Genomic DNA, 18134 nt, shown 5'->3' on the forward strand with positions numbered 1-18134 from the left:
TAGAAGAGTGATTTAAGACGTAGACCAAGCAAGATGATAGAAATAGAAGAAGGGTAGAGAATGGGAAAAATAAGCGACGAAATGTGGGATGAATTATGTAAGATGAGGAGAGAGAGGAAAGAAGTGAAATATAGCGAAAAGAACTGGAGAATAAGGACAAGGAAGGAGAGAAGTTGCGAAGGACTGAGGGATGAAAGATGACGAGGAATAGATTGTCTAAGGAATAGCAAGCGGGAGGCCGGCACGAAATCACACACAAAGGTCCTGGTATGGCTGGGAGGGCATCGGATGTCCTCGATATCCCGTTGCCTATGTAAATGAGGGCTAATTTTGCCGGCGGGGACTGTCAGCAGGGGGTAAAGGAACCGTATAGTCACTCGACCGACGGATCGCCATGATTTATCAAATTTATTGCCCAAACTGGGCGGGGAGTATTTGATTTAGTTGCTCCAGCCCTTTTATTTGTTGGTTTTGGGATCGCTGGAACCTCTATGGGGACTCGAGGACTTGGGGGAATGAGTCGGGGAACGGGTATGTATGTATTTGGTCAGATGGTGTGTGTGCGTGCGTGTGTGTGTGTGTGTGTGTGTGTGGTGTGTGTGTGTGTGTGTGTGGAAGGATAGTGGTTAGGCGATGGTGTCTGGAGGAGGGATGGGTCGGTCTTGAAAAAAAGGTCTCAATGGGGCATGGCCCACTCCCTCTCGCCAGCTGCTAACGACGGCTTATTGTGACTGATTAATGTAGCTGCTTTCAGGCTGATCCTCACCGTAACTGCGGAGATTTATCGCCTCTCTTCCTCCTGCTGGCGGGAAGACCTGCTTCAGGAAGGTTTATTTGTGCCTGGCGGCAGGCTGGTCTGTTAGAGGTACAATTGGCTTGCCAGTCGCTTTCTCTCCTTGACTCTCTTTCTCTCTATGTAATTTCTCTGTCTCATTTACGGGTTCCATCTTTCTTCCTTTTTGTCACACACACAGAGCTAAGTGTGTGCGGAGAAAAGGTTTAACCTTCATTCGTTCACAACAAAGATGGGCTCGATGACAATCTTTAAACGCATAAATTATTATGATGATGTCAGATAAGATAATTCCGTGACGTGTGATGTCAGGTAAGATAGTTCTCTAGCGTGTTTTTGCCTTGTACAGTGGGGGATGTGTGTTTTCCCGACGCACGAGGAGGGGTAAATGCCTAAACGGACCCAAAGAAAGTTCAAGGATCGTGAAATGAGAGTAACACGGAATAACTTTCCTGCTGAAATATGGATTTGCGTAATGTGGATATAACTATGTGAATACATCATAAAAGATGGCTTAATATTTCTGTATCTAAGTTTAAGTGTACAATTTACTGTTCTCGGCTTGTGTTAGTTGCAACTAAACTTTTGTTCCTCTAATTTTATTTTCACTTTGAATTTCTTCTTTAGTCTCTCCTTTCCCAGTGTATGAATGGTGCAGTTTTCTTCAATGAAAATGATAATCACCATATCATCCAAGAGGGACGGATCTACTTCCTAGCTTAACGAACTTCCTATCATTAACATTTAAGAGAAGGGGAACCATTGGAACCCCCTAGAAACCTCACACCAGGACCCCTGAAAATCTCCGAGACCCATCAGTCATACGCATTAAAATCATCACCTCCAGCCAAAAACCGCAGACCTCTGCTACCTCCTGCCGTTACCACCTCCCCAGCATTAATACGAAAGAGAAAGGAAAACCAACACAACTCCCTGAGGAACCTCACACCAGGAAGCCTACGAAACATTGAGGTCCGACAGTTACCACGTCTCTCACAGGTCTTCTCTATCTCCCTGGTTCATCTCCTCGGCTAATTGCTGACTGATAACATCATTGTTGGTTTGTTTTGGCTGTCGATGGGGGTGGGGCAGTGGGTCGGCTACGATATTTGGGTTTAAATACGATCCTGTCAGAATGAAGGACACAAAGATATATATCGGGGAAGAGGAGAGTTGTCCATGTCTTTTATATTTGTATTTACCTGAATATTATAGCAAACACATTCATTGTCATTTAGAAAATCAAGTGTTTACGTTCGTAGTGTAAGTAAATACTCTTGCAGTGAATATCGCAGCTAAGGTTCTTTTGTTTGTTAATGTCATTTTTCGTTGAGGAAAGTATCTTGAAAATCATGTATTTTTTTTCTTTTTGCATCACAGGCAACCGAGTAAAGTATGTATCATGCATATATCATTGTATCTTTACGTTCATGTGGTACCTTTACACATGCATGCATTTCTCTTGCCTGGTTTAAGTGATTGATCAAATGATAAAAACACAAACAATTTAAGGCAATAATAACTACACTTACACTTACGTATGAGGAAAATTCTTGATAAAAGAATATATGGGCGCGCACACACACACTTACACACACACACACACATATGCAGTTGACAGTCTTGAACATTATTATCAGTAAGAGAAAATGTTCAGGCTAAGACGTATTTTTTGGGAAAATAAATTAGCTATGCTACCATAGGTTAGTGGAAGGCTGTAGTCTTTGTTTCTTGCCTTATCTCTCCTTCTGTCATTCACACATTTCCTTACCTTTTCAATCTCATTTTTGTGCAGTGGGAGCTGCCACACGCCGTATGATTCAAAACTCCCTGTTATTTAAGGAAGAAAGAGAGGTATTCCAATCCCATTCTCCTGCAGGACTCCAAAACTTAGTCCATTAAGAGGCAGTGAATTGAAAAAGTTCTGATTTTCAAGTCTTGCAACAGCTACGGTCTTTTGAAAAAAAAAAGAATAGGAAGTATTCAAGAATTTTCAAGAGTAGTAGACCATCGAATTGGTAATTAGGTCGTTATTCTAAATGAAACTCTAGCTAATGCAACAAAGGTGTTTTACTTCTAAATTTCCCCTCGGACTTATTCAGTTTGGTGTCCGATATGTTTCCTTTTCAGCCATAGGATTATGGCGTCCTCGTAAAAAGTTGTCATTTGCATAGTGATGACTAGACTTGCCCGCCTTGAAAAGGTGACCTATTTATATTTCAGTCTGTTATGAGCATTATCGCAGTTTCTGCAGATATGCTTTTATTTTTCTTGTTTCTCGTTGTCAGGTTGTCAGAAGGTGCGTATTGTATTTGTTTGATATATATATATATATATATATATATATATATATATATATATATATATATATATATATATATATATAAGTAGATAGGTAGATTATCCCTGGGGATAGGGGAGAAAGAATACTTCCACGTATCCCCTGCGTGTCGTAGAAGGCGACTAAAAAGGGAAGGAGCGGGTGGCTGGAAATCCTCCCCTCTCTCTTTTTTTTTATTTAATTTTCCAAAGAAGGAACAGAGAAGGGGGCCAGGTGAGGATATTCCCTCAAAGGCCCAGTCCTCTGTTCTTAACGTTACCTCGCTAACACGGGAAATGGCGAATAGTATGAAAGTAAAAGATAGATAGATACTGTCACCCAGTGTCTGAAAATCACACTAGAGCCTCCAAAATTACAGTGTGTTAAGAGCCTGTTTGTTCTTGACTGGACATCTTTTACACTAATAAGTATAATCTATTGACCAAGAAACCCATTGAATCGGATCCATGTTTCCAAATGTTGACATATTTAATGTTTGGTTGGCATTATTCTTCTGGTGAGTGGCGCCACCTTGAATGGCTTCTCAGGGGTCTATAATGTCACTCAACGTCAAAAGGGGCTATTTATGCAAGTTTTGGGGCTGCAGTATAGCTGTGTGCTTTATCGTGGTCGCCTTCAGTTCGTAATGACCATTGTCTGTTAGTTGAATACTTGGCTTTAAGCCAGTCGAATGGCAGGGTCATCACAGCCGTTCATGTCATGTCATAACCATCAGTCGAAAAATCTTGAACACCGTCTTAAGGAGGTCAAGAAAATTCCTACACCATGAACACTCTATGGCCCTTTATATATATATCTCACATTTATAGGATGTCCTTGTAAGAAACTGGAGAAAGTCATTTCTACCCATGCGTTGCTTCACATATTTCGAGATAATAATTCTCCACACAGAGGAGTCACGGAAAGAAAAAAGATCCTGTACACGCCTGTGGCCTGAAGTCCTGGTTGCTTGTGGTCGAAGCAGTTCCAAGCCCTACATCTCCGGGTGTCGAGGCAAAGCACTTTTATATCTTTTGTCTGCGTGTATAACACTAATATTGCCGTTTCTTAATCAAACAAGTTCATTTATAGGGTTTTATGAATGGAATAGGATATGATCATAACCTTTAGAGGACTCAGCTTTTAAAGATAGTTTGGAGATTTGAAGAAAGTTTGTATAGCAAAACAGAGACTACAGTGATCAAAATCATATGGAATATATATCTACCTTGCTTTATCGCAAAGTTACATAGCACTAATCCAGCGACTTTTAGCATTTAGTAACACATTAGTAATCTCGTCAACTTAATAATAACAGCTAAAAGTCACTATTTATTACTTAGAGTGATATAAAGACAAGAGACGCAACGTATCCCCATTCTGGTTTTATACTGTTACGCCAAGTCATCCATTTGGTTTATACAGAGCAGGGTAAATCAGAACCGTATATTTACTTGAGCCTGGTTTACCTTAACAGTCATGGTTGTTATATGATAGAACATTTATGGAGTCGATAAGGCAGAGGAACGCTTCGGCTTAGTCTAGGTTTCAGTGTCTAATGAAAGCGTCCGTTTCATTCCACCGTTCCAGTACACGAAGGATGATTTGAGTCATGCTTGACTACGATGTACTTTCATAGAAAAGCTTTCAAGATCCACTTTTCCCGTGATGAATGGAAAATAAATCAACCTCTGTAGCTGGAAGGTATCATCCTTGAACACGACCAAGGGCGTGATGGCGCAAGACAAGACTACTCCTATCACAAAGGGAACGAGAAGTTAGGATAAACATATCACTGGGCCACGATAACACGTAATCAGGACGACTTCTCGGCAATTGCTCGCTTTTATGAGTCGTTTCAAAGGATGGAGACTGGCAGTAAACGACCAGCCGTCCGCTCAGATCTCACGTGAGGGTACGGATGTTGGCATCAGCTGTGACCAAATGCCAACACGAAGGATGACTTAGTCGGTCCAATACGATGACCTGCAATGACCATCCCCCCATACCTTCACCCCACCCATCCCCCACGCGAGCCGCCGGAGCGTCAATATCTTTGATGCCTCTTATTGACCTCTCAAGCCCTACCGAGTTAGCGCTAGGGTCGCAGATGTCTGAATGTTGCAGCAGATGTGCTGACGCAGCCGGCTCAGCTGTTTAACTTACTGACATTTAACACGTTCCGAATTAACTTCTAACAGCGTTCTGCTTCGGGAAATAATTGTGACTGGTCTTCCGTGTGATGGAGAACGCGCATGAGTCGTACCCCTATGCAGATCTTGGAAAGTTGCGCCGTAGCTGAATATTAACTTGTTCAGTTTTGTGTTCCGTATGTTGAGATAAGTTCGTGGGACTAAAGTGCTTGATGAAGAGACGTATTTCTGTAAGTATGTAAGCTGTTGGAGTTTATGATTATCAGCAGCCAAACATATTTGAAGCCAGTAGCCATACAAGGTGAAAATAGCCATACTGATTGGTATACAAGGTAGAAAATGAATTAGATTTTTCTCTTTAATGAGCACCCAACGCCTGTATCTATTGGTGAGAATCCGCCTCGTTAGACGTAACTCATTACAGTGTAAGCTCTAAGCCAAAGAAGAATATACGTGAATTCCCTTCCTCTTAAAGTATCACTTCGATCGCTTGTATACACATCATACACATACGAGGAATCTTGTTTTAAAGCTCTCTTATTGACTGTAAAAAAAGTGCCTTCCCTTAAGGTACCGATGTCTTGTCTTGTAGAATTGAAATCTGTCTGGCTATGCGCTACAGGAATGCTGCGTTGTCTAGCGTCCTGTCACGATGGAGTCTTAAGCAAGTGTTTCTAGGTTCCTGTTCAAGGATGTTACTTAAGAGGCCTTTGGTCACACGAAGTCCAATATTCTGAGTGGCTGTGTACACTGAGGAGTGTCTGGCTATTATTCTGATGAAGCGTATGCGTTGAAGACGGCGCTTACAAGTGGAGGATGAGGTTTCGGTTAGTTGATTAAGAGTTTCCTTCTACGGAATATAATAGTAGGTAATTGTATGAATAAATGGAGAGATACCGTCAAGAACTTCGTGGCTGAAGAACCTATTCATCTGCTTAAATCTTGAAAGATATTGTTTGGTTATCATAAATCAACATATTGTAATCTTCAGTAACGAAATGTACAAGGCCCGCGAGTTATCTTACAGCATACGAATAGTCTTCTATTGTTCCACTCGTGATCACTTGCAATATATCCTTTAATATAGTCATATCTTTATATGAATTTTCCCCTGTAAGGGAACATGCACTAATATCACCGAGCAACGCTGGGTGCTGGGAAATCGTGTGTGCATCTTTAAAACATGTTTACCATCGCCGGGTTTCACTCCACTTCAAGATTCTCTTCACACAATGATTCTTGTCTCTCCGTCCTCTATATGAATGAATTGTGTAGCGCACTGGTTACTCCGACAGTGGATGACATTCTGTCTTGATGGTTCTGGTTTCATAGATTACTGGACGGAGCTGAGCAATGTTAATCATCTCTATTGCTAATTAAGTTCTCAGTGCTGCTGTTTGTTCGATGATAATCGTACAATAAATTGTTTCGTGTGTGACTTGTGTAATCACAGGTAGTCTGTGTGTCATCGTCATTCATTCGCTGTCTAAAGCTCAGTCCTTTTAGATATGATCATTCAGTAGCATTTCTTTTTTTTACCGTTTAGTTTAACACTTTTACAAAGACCAAGAGTTATAACTTGCGTTCTCGCCAACTGTAACTGCTTCTCCCAATACAGAGAATTTATCTCCCCATAACACGTGGTGGATGTTTTAATCCTAACCAAGAACTTTGAACTAACGAGCTGAAGATGAAAATCAACAGAGATAACAGATATCTAATTGACCACTACTGTTGGTTTTACAGTTTTGAGAATGTGGAGGAGAAGAAGGGGAGGAAGTACAAGAGAAGCCAACTTCTGAGAGCAAATTGTCTGATATGAGACTACCAAGCGAACAAACAGCTCATGTAAAGAATGTTGGTCGTTAACCTACTAAGGAGGAGTGAGTCAAGAAAGGGTAGAACGTACACCTGTCGTCTTTGAGATAATGATCATCACTTATGAAGTACAAAGGACTCGCATGAAGAGGAGCTCGGCATTAGACGAACAAAATATACGATCTGGGATGTGAAGCAGTTGAAGTAAACGACACTTGAAGTATCAGATGAAGATGATCGGATTCGGTGCTTTAGTCAACCACTGGTTTGTAAGTTGAAATGATTCACCGCTCGGTTTTGGAAGGATGAAGACACCTCTGCGACAAAAGATCGTATCGAGAGACACAAAATGTGTCTGTTGGAGCGACGGAGATCCCTCACCTGCCACAGGAGCAATAACTCGTCTCACAATAAACGGGTGTATAAGATGGTGTCGTTAGGTCCAGCTACATAAAATTTTGTTGGAGGAACCCTTCGTGTGAGGGAGTCAAGAGCTCCCACCCTTTGACACAACGATCTGAAGCGCCGGTAAAGTATGGTCGAGTGGTTTGGGGATTTCCTAGAAGCAATATTTTCCCAGAAGACTTGCTCGCCGTCAAAGAATCGAGAGTGGTCGGCACGCCCTACTCATTCAACATCCTGTGAACTTTTAAACGTGGAGATTAAAGTGGGTTGGTCCACAAGTATCCCGTAACCTTGAGAAAATTCAGAACCGTAAATGAAACACTGTTTGCTTCACTTCGCGTTGATGAAGTACCTCATCCGGAAGAATCTGTCAGTGAGTCTTGACTGTAAGCTGTTGGGTTTGATTTTATCAATTTTCATATCGTGTGTCCTAAATTTCTGAATTGACTGTGGTCATTAGGTTCTGAGTAAAAAAAATTTGACAGATTATATATGTGTTGGCTTACAGACAAGAATCCTGAAGAAAATAGATGTCTTTTTTCGTTGTGGTTGAACTAATTACTGAGCAAAGACACGAGTGGTTGACACAAGAACATTATATATATATATATATATATATATATATATATATATATATATAATCACCGTTTCCCGAGTTTGTGAGGTAGCGCAAGGTCATTTGGTCATTTTTTCTCTCCAGCTATCATGTACAGTGTGCCGGAAACGGAGCCACTTGTCTACAGCCAATCCCCAAAGGCCTTTCTGTCGTTTCTTCTGACCGCTTCGTATACCCTGGATCAGCCCACTGACAGCAAATCGTCCCCAGTAAACTACTAATGTACATTTCGTTGTAAACCACGCACGCCACACACCCTTCTACATGTTCACTGAAAACTTCTCTCACTCCATCCTTTCGTCTTCTATTTTGGTCTTTTCATTTCTTTACTGCAGATCCCATAAACAGAGTATATATATATATATATATATATATATATATATATATATATATATATATATATATATATATATATATGCTTTTTTTCTTTCATACTATACGCCATTTCCCGCGTTGGCGAGGTAGCGTTAAGGACAGAGGACTGGGCCTCTGAGGCAATACCCTCACTTGGCCCCCTTCTCTGTTCCTTCTTTTGGAAAATCAAAAAAACGAGAGGGGAGGATTTCCAGTCCCCCTCTCCCTCTCCTTTTAGTCGCCTTCTACGACACGCGTGGAATACGTGGGAAGTATTCTTTCTCCCCTATCCCCAGATATATATATATATATATATATATATATATATATATATATATATATATATATATATATATATATACACCCATGTTCTTATTTATTTATATAAATATACTCTACATAAGCTGGGTATGTAGTTATGTGAACATTTTATAAAAGCTACCTGTATGATACGTTATCACGCCTTTGTATTCTTGCCTAACCCTCCCCCCACGAGATCATCACCTCCAGCCAGACCCAGAAGCTATCAGGTGAATGACACCTCGTCACGCCACACACAGCGCCCCCCCCCCCCCCCCCCCCAACCCATCCTCTGTCCTAGAAGCGCAGGGAAGAAGAGGAAGACGACGACGATCCATGTAAGAGCCTCCGGTCACATTTATTCACTGCGAGAGGTGGAAATCTTTGACGTCATTTGACTCTTGAGCTGAAGAATATTCGGAGGGAGAGTAAAATTCTTATCCTCTTGTATACTCGGCAAATTGAGCAAATGGTGTTGTTGAATTTGGAGCGAGTAATACAAGTCAGCTTCTGTCGGATGTGATTCTTCCCCTTTGAAAATTTCAGGAAATTCTTTCGCAGAGCAACTCGTTCCGAGAGGCTACCGAGTACACACACACACACACACACACACACACACACACACACACACACACACACACACATACTCTCTCTCTCTCTCTCTCTCTCTCTCTCTCTCTCTCTCTCTCTCTCTCTCTCTCTCTCTCTCTCTCTCTCTTCGCAGCCTCCATCACCAACATCACCCCCGACCGCATCTGTCGCCCACAGAGTAAATTGATACAGAATCAAGAATGGCCCTGGGACCTCATACTAGACCCCTAAATTATGCAGCATTCGTCGTTTGCGCGAAATGAAACCATCTACCACTGGGAAGATGGGAGGAACGTGGCCCCTTTGATGAGAGAGCGCTGATCATCAAGCCATAGACAGACGTCGGCGGTGGATGGTAATTGCTACGGTTTTGTCAAGGTGATCAAGTGTCTCCTAGTGGGGGAAACAAATGGCTTCTCCCTTGTCTTAGTCTTAAGGAGAGAGAGAGAGAGAGAGAGAGAGAGAGAGAGAGAGAGAGAGAGAGAGAGAGGACAGACATACATTGAAAAGAGCGAAGATGGAAGCAACATGAAGATATAGATGAGTCTTTTAAATATGAAAATGAATGATTACTGGAGAAGGAGGTGAAGAACCTTGAGAGAAAGGAAAGTAAACAGTCGAAAGAAACTGAAAACAAACTGCTTAGAGGGATGAGAAGAAAAAAAATCCTTAAAAGGTAAAGATAGGGGGAAAGAGATATATACAGAGAGAGCGAAAAAAGAAGAGGGATATGCAGCAGAACGACATGAAGCAGCCTCAAGATACGCAACAGTGTAGGCTTAACGAAATCGAGGCTGCGAGGCAGATGTATGATACTTGGGAGTGGCAGAGTGTGGCGCGTATGGGCTTTTAGTTTTGGTGGAGGAAGAGGAATCAAGTTGTTGAAGTAAGAGAGTCTTCGGTCTAGAGGTGTTTAGGTACAGGTTTGTGGTAAGCAGTTGGCTGGGGTGAGGAGGGGAGGGTGTACAGAGCGAGATGGAGATGAATTTTAAGTTTGTTAGAGGAGAAAAGGTCTTTAGGGGAAGGATGGCAATTGACCATGGTGAATGGATAATGTTCAGGAGAGATGGGACGTTAAGATATAGGTTCTTTTAGGGGAATAATGAGGTCTCGAGAGTGAGGATATTAGGGAATATATGGGGCTCTTCAGAATAGAGTAAAAATTTTGGGGAGGAATGGGGCATATGGGTAGGGTGGTTATTGATGGGGAGGTATTCCTTGAAAGGGCGTCTTTGAGTAGGCAGGAAGCAGGAACAAGGTCTTGAAGTTAGCGAGTAGAGCCGTGAGGGGCCAAGGAGTAGGGTTTTTAGAAATGGATTAGCTTTTGGGAGTGTGGGTTTTGGGGGGAAATGGGGCGTTAGGAGTAGTATATTTTGCTGAGAAGAGAAAGAGAATTAGAAGGATGCGAAAAAGGAACTGGGGAAAAAACTGGTGCAGATATAGCCTTGAAAGGGGAGCCAAATAAAGCCCAGGGGTGGATCTCTGCCTACAGCTGGGAGGAATAATTGGGTTGTCTCACCCCGGGGTAAGAAACTTAGCCAAAAGTTCCTCAGCTTCATCTTCTTTATCTCCCAAGTTAGAGTGTCCGCCACCACCTGGGAGGGAACCTTGGAAGAGTGTAGTGAGAAGTAAGAGCAGTGTGGGGGTGTGTTGTGCACAGGAAGGTTTCTCTAGAGAAGGGATGCGGCACGCGGTTTACTGGAGGAGGAGGAGGAGGAGGAGGAGGAGGAGGAGGAGGAAGGTTTAGTGCTGGGAATGGTACAGTGAAAAATGTGGGTACGAAAGTGTAATGCAGGCAGAGAAGAGGAAGGAAATTGTGAGAGTTGTGGGAAAGGAGTTTGGGAAGATCTAGAAGGATGAATGCAGTCTGGGAAACTATCAAGGGTGAGAGCAGTAGGGACTCTGCGTTGGAAGAGTGCAATAGGGAGAGTGTAGCATTAAAGAGTTGCTGGAGAATGTAGTGTGGTTAGGGAATATGAAAGTTGTATAAGGATTGTATAAGGGGGAAGTGGGAGGTGTCTTTGGGAAAAGGATAGTGCAAGACAGGGTCAGAGGGATTTGAAGTATATGGGAAATGGACGTAGGAGAGTGAGATGAAGGGAGAATGTTATGGAGTACTGTGTAATACTGTATTGAAGTGTCATTCTTTCATCGTAGAACAGCATAACAGAATAGGCTAGAGTAGCTTAGTGTAGTAGGGTGTAATGTGGGATACAGTGCTTGAGACAGCCATTGTATAATGCAAAAGTGTAGTCTTGCAGATTGGTATTAGAGGGTGTAGATTAAGAGATGACTATAAGTGTAGTGTTCAGAGAATGATGTTTGGAAATGTTTAGCTAAAGGGCAATGAGAGAGAGGAAGGTAAAACAGTTTTTAGTCCAGGAAGTTATAAGATGCCATGGCCTGGAAGAGTATATATATATATATATATATATATATATATATATATATATATATATATATATATATATATATGAGAATATGTACAAAACCTTTCAATCTTTGGCCATATGTTCTGAAGAGTATCTTTCTGATCTTTCTTTTTCATCTTCGATAATTATCATTATGCTTCCTTGTATGCTATTCAGAAGACTGACGATAGTAACAACTCGACATTTTCTTTTTTTTTTGGATAGAATTATGTCTTTATTGAATCCTATGACGTTTGGAGTAATAACGCCGCTTGTGTTGCTCTTTACGTTCCATAAGTTGAGTAGAAATTAGTTAATTCCATTGGATATGCATCACATATAATCTACGTTTATATTCGTGTAGGTTACAAAGAATTTGACTGCATTATATACTGTGCATTATAAAAATATGATATACCCATTGTGACCAAAACTAGTATCAGAGAACAAATGAAATCAAAGGTAATTTTGACAGGGCTGATGTTTATTTGGAAAACATATGCGTTGCAGTTTAATAAGTTGAGTGTAGTAGAATAACTGTTAAATGACAAAATACTGCCTCGCAAAAGCGATGTACACATTTACCCAGTTGAACAAGACGAATTTTGGGGTACCTCTGAAAAGAAAATAACGAGTAGATGTAATAGACTTCCTTATTTATGCAGTTATAAGAAATAGATTTTGGTTATATTGATACATAAGAGGCGCGAGACATTACTGCATCTACAGCATTGATCAGAGTATCTGGTAGTGGGCTTGTGATATGAAAGGCAGCCTCGGAAGCCCGTCTGGTACAGACGAGTTATTTTCTTCTTTCATATATTGTTCGAAGTAACGTTTTGTTTGAATATGGTAGTACCAGCAGCTTAGAGTTCCGACCGGTTCCTCTCTCTGTGTTCATCTATCTGTCTATCTCTGTCTGTCCTTATATATATATATATATATATATATATATATATATATATATATATATATATATATATATATATATATATATGAGGTTTATTCTGGAAATAATCACTGTATAAACTCATCGCCTACAAACTTCGTTGATGGTAAGATGGTCACCGTCAAATCTAATATCCCGCGTCGGGCCAGTAATTGGTTTTAAAAACTTTGCATTTTTTGTGCCGGATATTTTTTTTAAAAAGGATTTTTCACGACGATGAAAAACGGAAATAGTGTCGTAAAAATTTTAGATGAGGAGCTAGGCCAGCCAGCATCCTTTCCCTTCCTATCTTGCAGACCACAATTCCTCTCTGCTGGTGCCATGAATGTTCGATGCAAAAGAAATACGTGTATGCCTTTCACCATTAACAACAATGATATTCATTTCTCATTCTTGATTATCAAAATCCTTTGTTCTTTTTAAGTGTATAGGTATGTATATGTGCTTGTCTGTGCGTTAAGTATGTACATGTGTATGTGGGTGGGTTGGGCCATTCTTTCGTCTGTTTCCTTTGTCCTACTTCGCTAACGCGGGAGACAGCGACAAAGTATAATATATATATAAATATATATATATATATATATATATATATATATATATATATATATATATATATATATATATAGATAGATAGATAGATAGATAGATAGATAGATAGATAGATAGATAGAGAGAGAGAGAGAGAGAGAGAGAGAGAGAGAGAGAGAGAGAGAGAGAGAGAGAGAGAGAGAGAGAGAGAGAGAGGTATATCGTTACAGTGGATTGAAGCGGATGGTTGAGGAGGGATAAAAGTTGAAGAGTTAATGAGGTGAAAGGCTTTTGATCCCACTTTAAGAAGCTTGGGAAGAGTCGTCTCGGATATGTATGCAACTCCCATCCTGGGGCCAGTGGGATCCCTTTTGATAGTGATTAGCTTTTCACAAGAAATGTATTGACAATATAACTTTTTCCATTGTGTGTGTGTGTGTGTGTGTGTGTGTGTGTGTGTGTGTGTGTGTAATAGTTCTGTTTATCACAGTACAGTGCTGATTAATGTAAGTTTGTGTTACAAAAATTCCGTAGATGTAAAGGCAAAACTGACCTTTTTCTGTCATCTGATCATTACATGGAACGTTATAAGTGTTCAGTAATTTAAATCATATTGTCTTTAACGTTTGTGAGAGCCACATGGATTCTTACTAACGTTTATTGACTTTGTTTACATGATTTCAGTTTGTAATACGTTGAATTTCTTTTGTTTCTAAATTCAAAAATAACTGAAAATGTAAGAAAAAATTTTTGTTTTAAACACACTAGTTTTTAATTCATCCATCTTTTTTTGAAAATATGTTTTTATTCTTTTTTGCTTCAGAATTATGCATACAATTGCAAGCCTTGCAAGCAAGCATCATCCCCAGCAACCAACCATCACAACCAACACAACTCCTATTTACATTCGCGACGTTCCTCCTGAGATATTGCACAATCTTTGATAAAAATAGGGTGAATCGGTTGCCATTCAGCCACACAAAATGCAATATCAAAATCTTATTCTTACATTCTTCTTTTGCCATGAATGCTTTCGCCTTTGGTCGTCTCAGGGGATCTCATGATAGTAGTCATATATATATATATATATATATATATATATATATATATATATATATATATATATATATATATATATAATTGTTCACAACTCTCACTATGACTCGACTTCTGACACCACTTGATAACTAGATGTGAATTGCCTTCGATTCCTCTTTTTTTCTATATTGAAAGGAGACTCGTACATTCGTTCCCTGTATGACACGATTCTGACCTTAGTGCAGCAGTGAATTGGGATCCATCATGTCCATCCTTCTCAGGCAGGTGGTTGATACACTTCATATATCTTCGTCCCTCGTGATCATGGGCTTCCCACTCAATGAGGATACATGGCCTCCAGAACAGCTGAGATTTTACACCACTGATGTCGTGATAACGTGAGAAAGAGGAAAAATCAGTGGGAGGAACAACAGTCATGAAAAGTGTGAAGGAACGGTACTTTTATGAGCGAGGGTAGAGAAAGATAATATATAAGAAGTTGCATCAACTTAAGTATGAAAGTTACACCGATGACACTTGTAAGAACGAGTAAAAACGAAATGTGCAGAAAAATCCACAAGTACATCGAGAGAGCTTAGAGTATAGAGGCACCAAAAAAGGATGAGAACAACTGTACAGAAACAAAAAGTGTGACCTTTCATAACAGACGGAGGATCATCGTAACTAGAGTAGTAAGTAAAGGGGAACATCAGTAGCAACAGCAGCTGCGCTTTCTGCTGCGTTATCAACGAGGGCAGCCGTGCAACAGAAGCATCGGCTGAGGTAATGACATCAACAGCGTAATTAAAAGAATTTACTCTAGTTATCAAGACTTGACCGAGCCCTATCTGATAACAATATAACTGCGCCATAGGGCTTGGTTTCGTCTTATCGCAGCTTCAAGAACACACCCTATCAGTTGTACCATCACCGCCACAACTGTTCCTGCAACAGCAGCACCCACACCTGCAGGAATAGTGGTAGATGTTCGCATCTAAGTTAAGGAAAGTGTGCATCACTCTCCTGCAGACCACCCCACACACAGCTGGCGGAAACGGCGAGTTCCATCTTGATGGTGGCTTCCTCATAAGTCACAGCAACTGCCAACTGAAGAGCCCTCAGCTATTGACATACGCACCCCCTCCGACTTGGGGGGGAAACAAACACCTCACCTACATTCCACTCATACCAAGAACGAGGGACACCCAAGGTCTTGAGTCCTGTAAAGAGAAAGAAACAAAACTCCTGTCTTCTAGAGAGAGAGAGAGAGAGAGAGAGAGAGAGAGAGAGAGAGAGAGAGAGAGAGAGATACAACCTTGAACCCGCCTAATTATCTTCAACCAAAGAATAACATCCTTACCGTACGAAAGGAGTATCCCAACAGAACCTGAGGAGGCTCTTCTGGCCTTCCCTTACAGACACTGCGTCGCAAAGAAGGCGAAAGGGAGCGAGAAGTGATAGTTTTTATGGTGAAGGTTGTGTGTATGTGTGTGCGAGCGTGTGTGTGTGTGTGTGTGTGTGTGTGTGTGTGTGTGTGTGTGTGTGTTTGTGTGTTGAGAAGGGAGTGTAATAGAGCCGGGGAGTAATACGTTTGTTGTTAAAGACAACACTATGGCTTCCCATCCTGACTCGACTAGACGAAATGCGAATGGGAGAGGGAGGAACGGAGGAGGTAAGTAGATGATAGACGGGGGAGTGCTAGAATAGGAGAGAGGAACTAGAACAAAAGGAAAAAAGTGTAGTACGATGCAAGAAGAATCAGTTGGTGGTTAATTAAGTGAAGGGAGGAATAGATAGGTTACAAGAAGATTGAATTGTTGCTCCAAAGGTAATGGAAAGTTAAGTGATAAGAGAATGGATGGTAATAACGAAAAGTAAGAAAAGAGAGAAAATGCATACCTTTGGGTGAAGGAGAGAGAGAGAGAGAGAGAGAGAGAGAGAGAGAGAGAGAGAGAGAGAGAGAGAGAGAGAGAGAGAAGAATCGATACCCGACTGTTAATAAAATAAAAAAGCTTTTAGACCTTAGCTGTGCCAATAAGGGATAAAAGAACAATTGTTGGACTTAAACTTACCAGAAATATGGAACCTGTAAATAAATATATGTGACATCCGATTCCCAGCATGTACTTAGTCTTAACCCACAGTCTGTTTTCGAAGCCTATAATAGTCATCTAAATAGATCCTAATTCCACGTAAATGCTAATTAGTAATTGCTTGAAATTCTTGGAGGATTAGGGTTAGCTCATTAAGATACAATCTCTCGCGATGATGCCGTAGACAAGGAGATGAGATCAAGGGAAAGAAGGGAATGGAAACCCATTAGGCATTCCCTTTGATAGAATTTAATTTTTGCCTTTTCCCACTTTGATATGAAACACGCAGGGTAATTATATGTAACATATAGGCCGTTATATATATTTCGTGGACGATTACATGTAGCATATGGGTAATTATGTGAGGTTCGTGTTCTGTTATTATACGGTACAAGGGCTATCTTATGTAACAAGTAATTGCTATGTAGTACGTGAGCAGTTATGCATATGGGGAATTATGTGGTTAACATCTTAAGTTTACTGTATGATTTTTGTCTTACATTCTTTTGAGTCTCTCTCTCTCTCTCTCTCTCTCTCTCTCTCTCTCTCTCTCTCTCTCTCTCTCTCTCTCTCTCTCTCTCTAGCCCTTGTTTACTTTTGAAGTATCATGTCATGAAGTTATAAACGGGGGAAAAAGAGACAACATAAAGTAATTACATAAACTACGTCTGTGTCGAGAGTCATTTTTAATACTTAACAAAAAGTAATAAAGTAATACTGATTACAAGATTTTCAGATGGACAAAATTTTTATATTTAAGGGCCAAAACAAACAAATGGAACACCGGAAACATGGCCTCTTAAAGTATACTAGAGGCTTTCCAACTGTCTCCGCTTTATATCTTTCGTCAAACTCACGTGTGTATATTTTCTCGGCACACCTTGGTCACAAAGGAACTCCATAGGTTCATGCCTTATGTCAGTTCGCCATTTCCCTCGAGGAGGATGAGCACTACCCGCTTGGCCTTTTTCCTCAGTTCCATTTTCTTTTCTTTTTTTGGATGTTGATGTACAAGGACTGGGGTATGCTCTTGCCCAGCCTCCGCCTCTTTTAGTGGCTTTCTTCGACACGCAGGAAGTGCGAGGACATTTTTTCTCATCCCCGGTAATGATATAAGAGAGAGAGAGAGAGAGAGAGAGAGAGAGAGAGAGAGAGAGAGAGAGAGAGAGAGAGAAACTGACACACAAGTATAGAAATAGATAGGCAGCCAGACCCATGCTGATGACGTGGAAGGAACCTATAGATTGAGAACGTCTCCGGAAAACATTCTTTTTTTTTTTTTGTCAATCATGATTACAGTTAACGCTCTTAACAGAGAAGATTTAATACCAAGATTTCGCTGAATACAAATCACACTGGAGACCATGGCTGGAGAATAACCACTCATAATACAAATTGTGATGAATTTTATGCTTGCCAATTACAGGTTATGACTTGATTCAAAAAAATATTATAAAGTTTTGGTAATTAGCATACACTGATGAGATTTATGAATATAATTGGGTTTAGAGGATTTATATAAACAAACATTGGACTTGACAGACAGAGTCCTCTCAGGAAGTTATAAGAAAAATGTATCTTACAAGTAATGACATAAATGAGAAACCAGAAACTGTTTTAATTGATATCAACAGCTTTGTGTGCATGATGAATGGACGAATGATGTTAGGACAGAAACAACAAGGGTTCATTCCCTTGCAGTTTTTCGAACCTTTGATATGTTTGTTAACTGAAATTAAAGTATTATTATTATTATTATTATTAT

Source organism: Panulirus ornatus, chromosome 28, assembly GCF_036320965.1.
Source record: "Panulirus ornatus isolate Po-2019 chromosome 28, ASM3632096v1, whole genome shotgun sequence".
Classification (NCBI taxonomy): domain Eukaryota; kingdom Metazoa; phylum Arthropoda; class Malacostraca; order Decapoda; family Palinuridae; genus Panulirus; species Panulirus ornatus.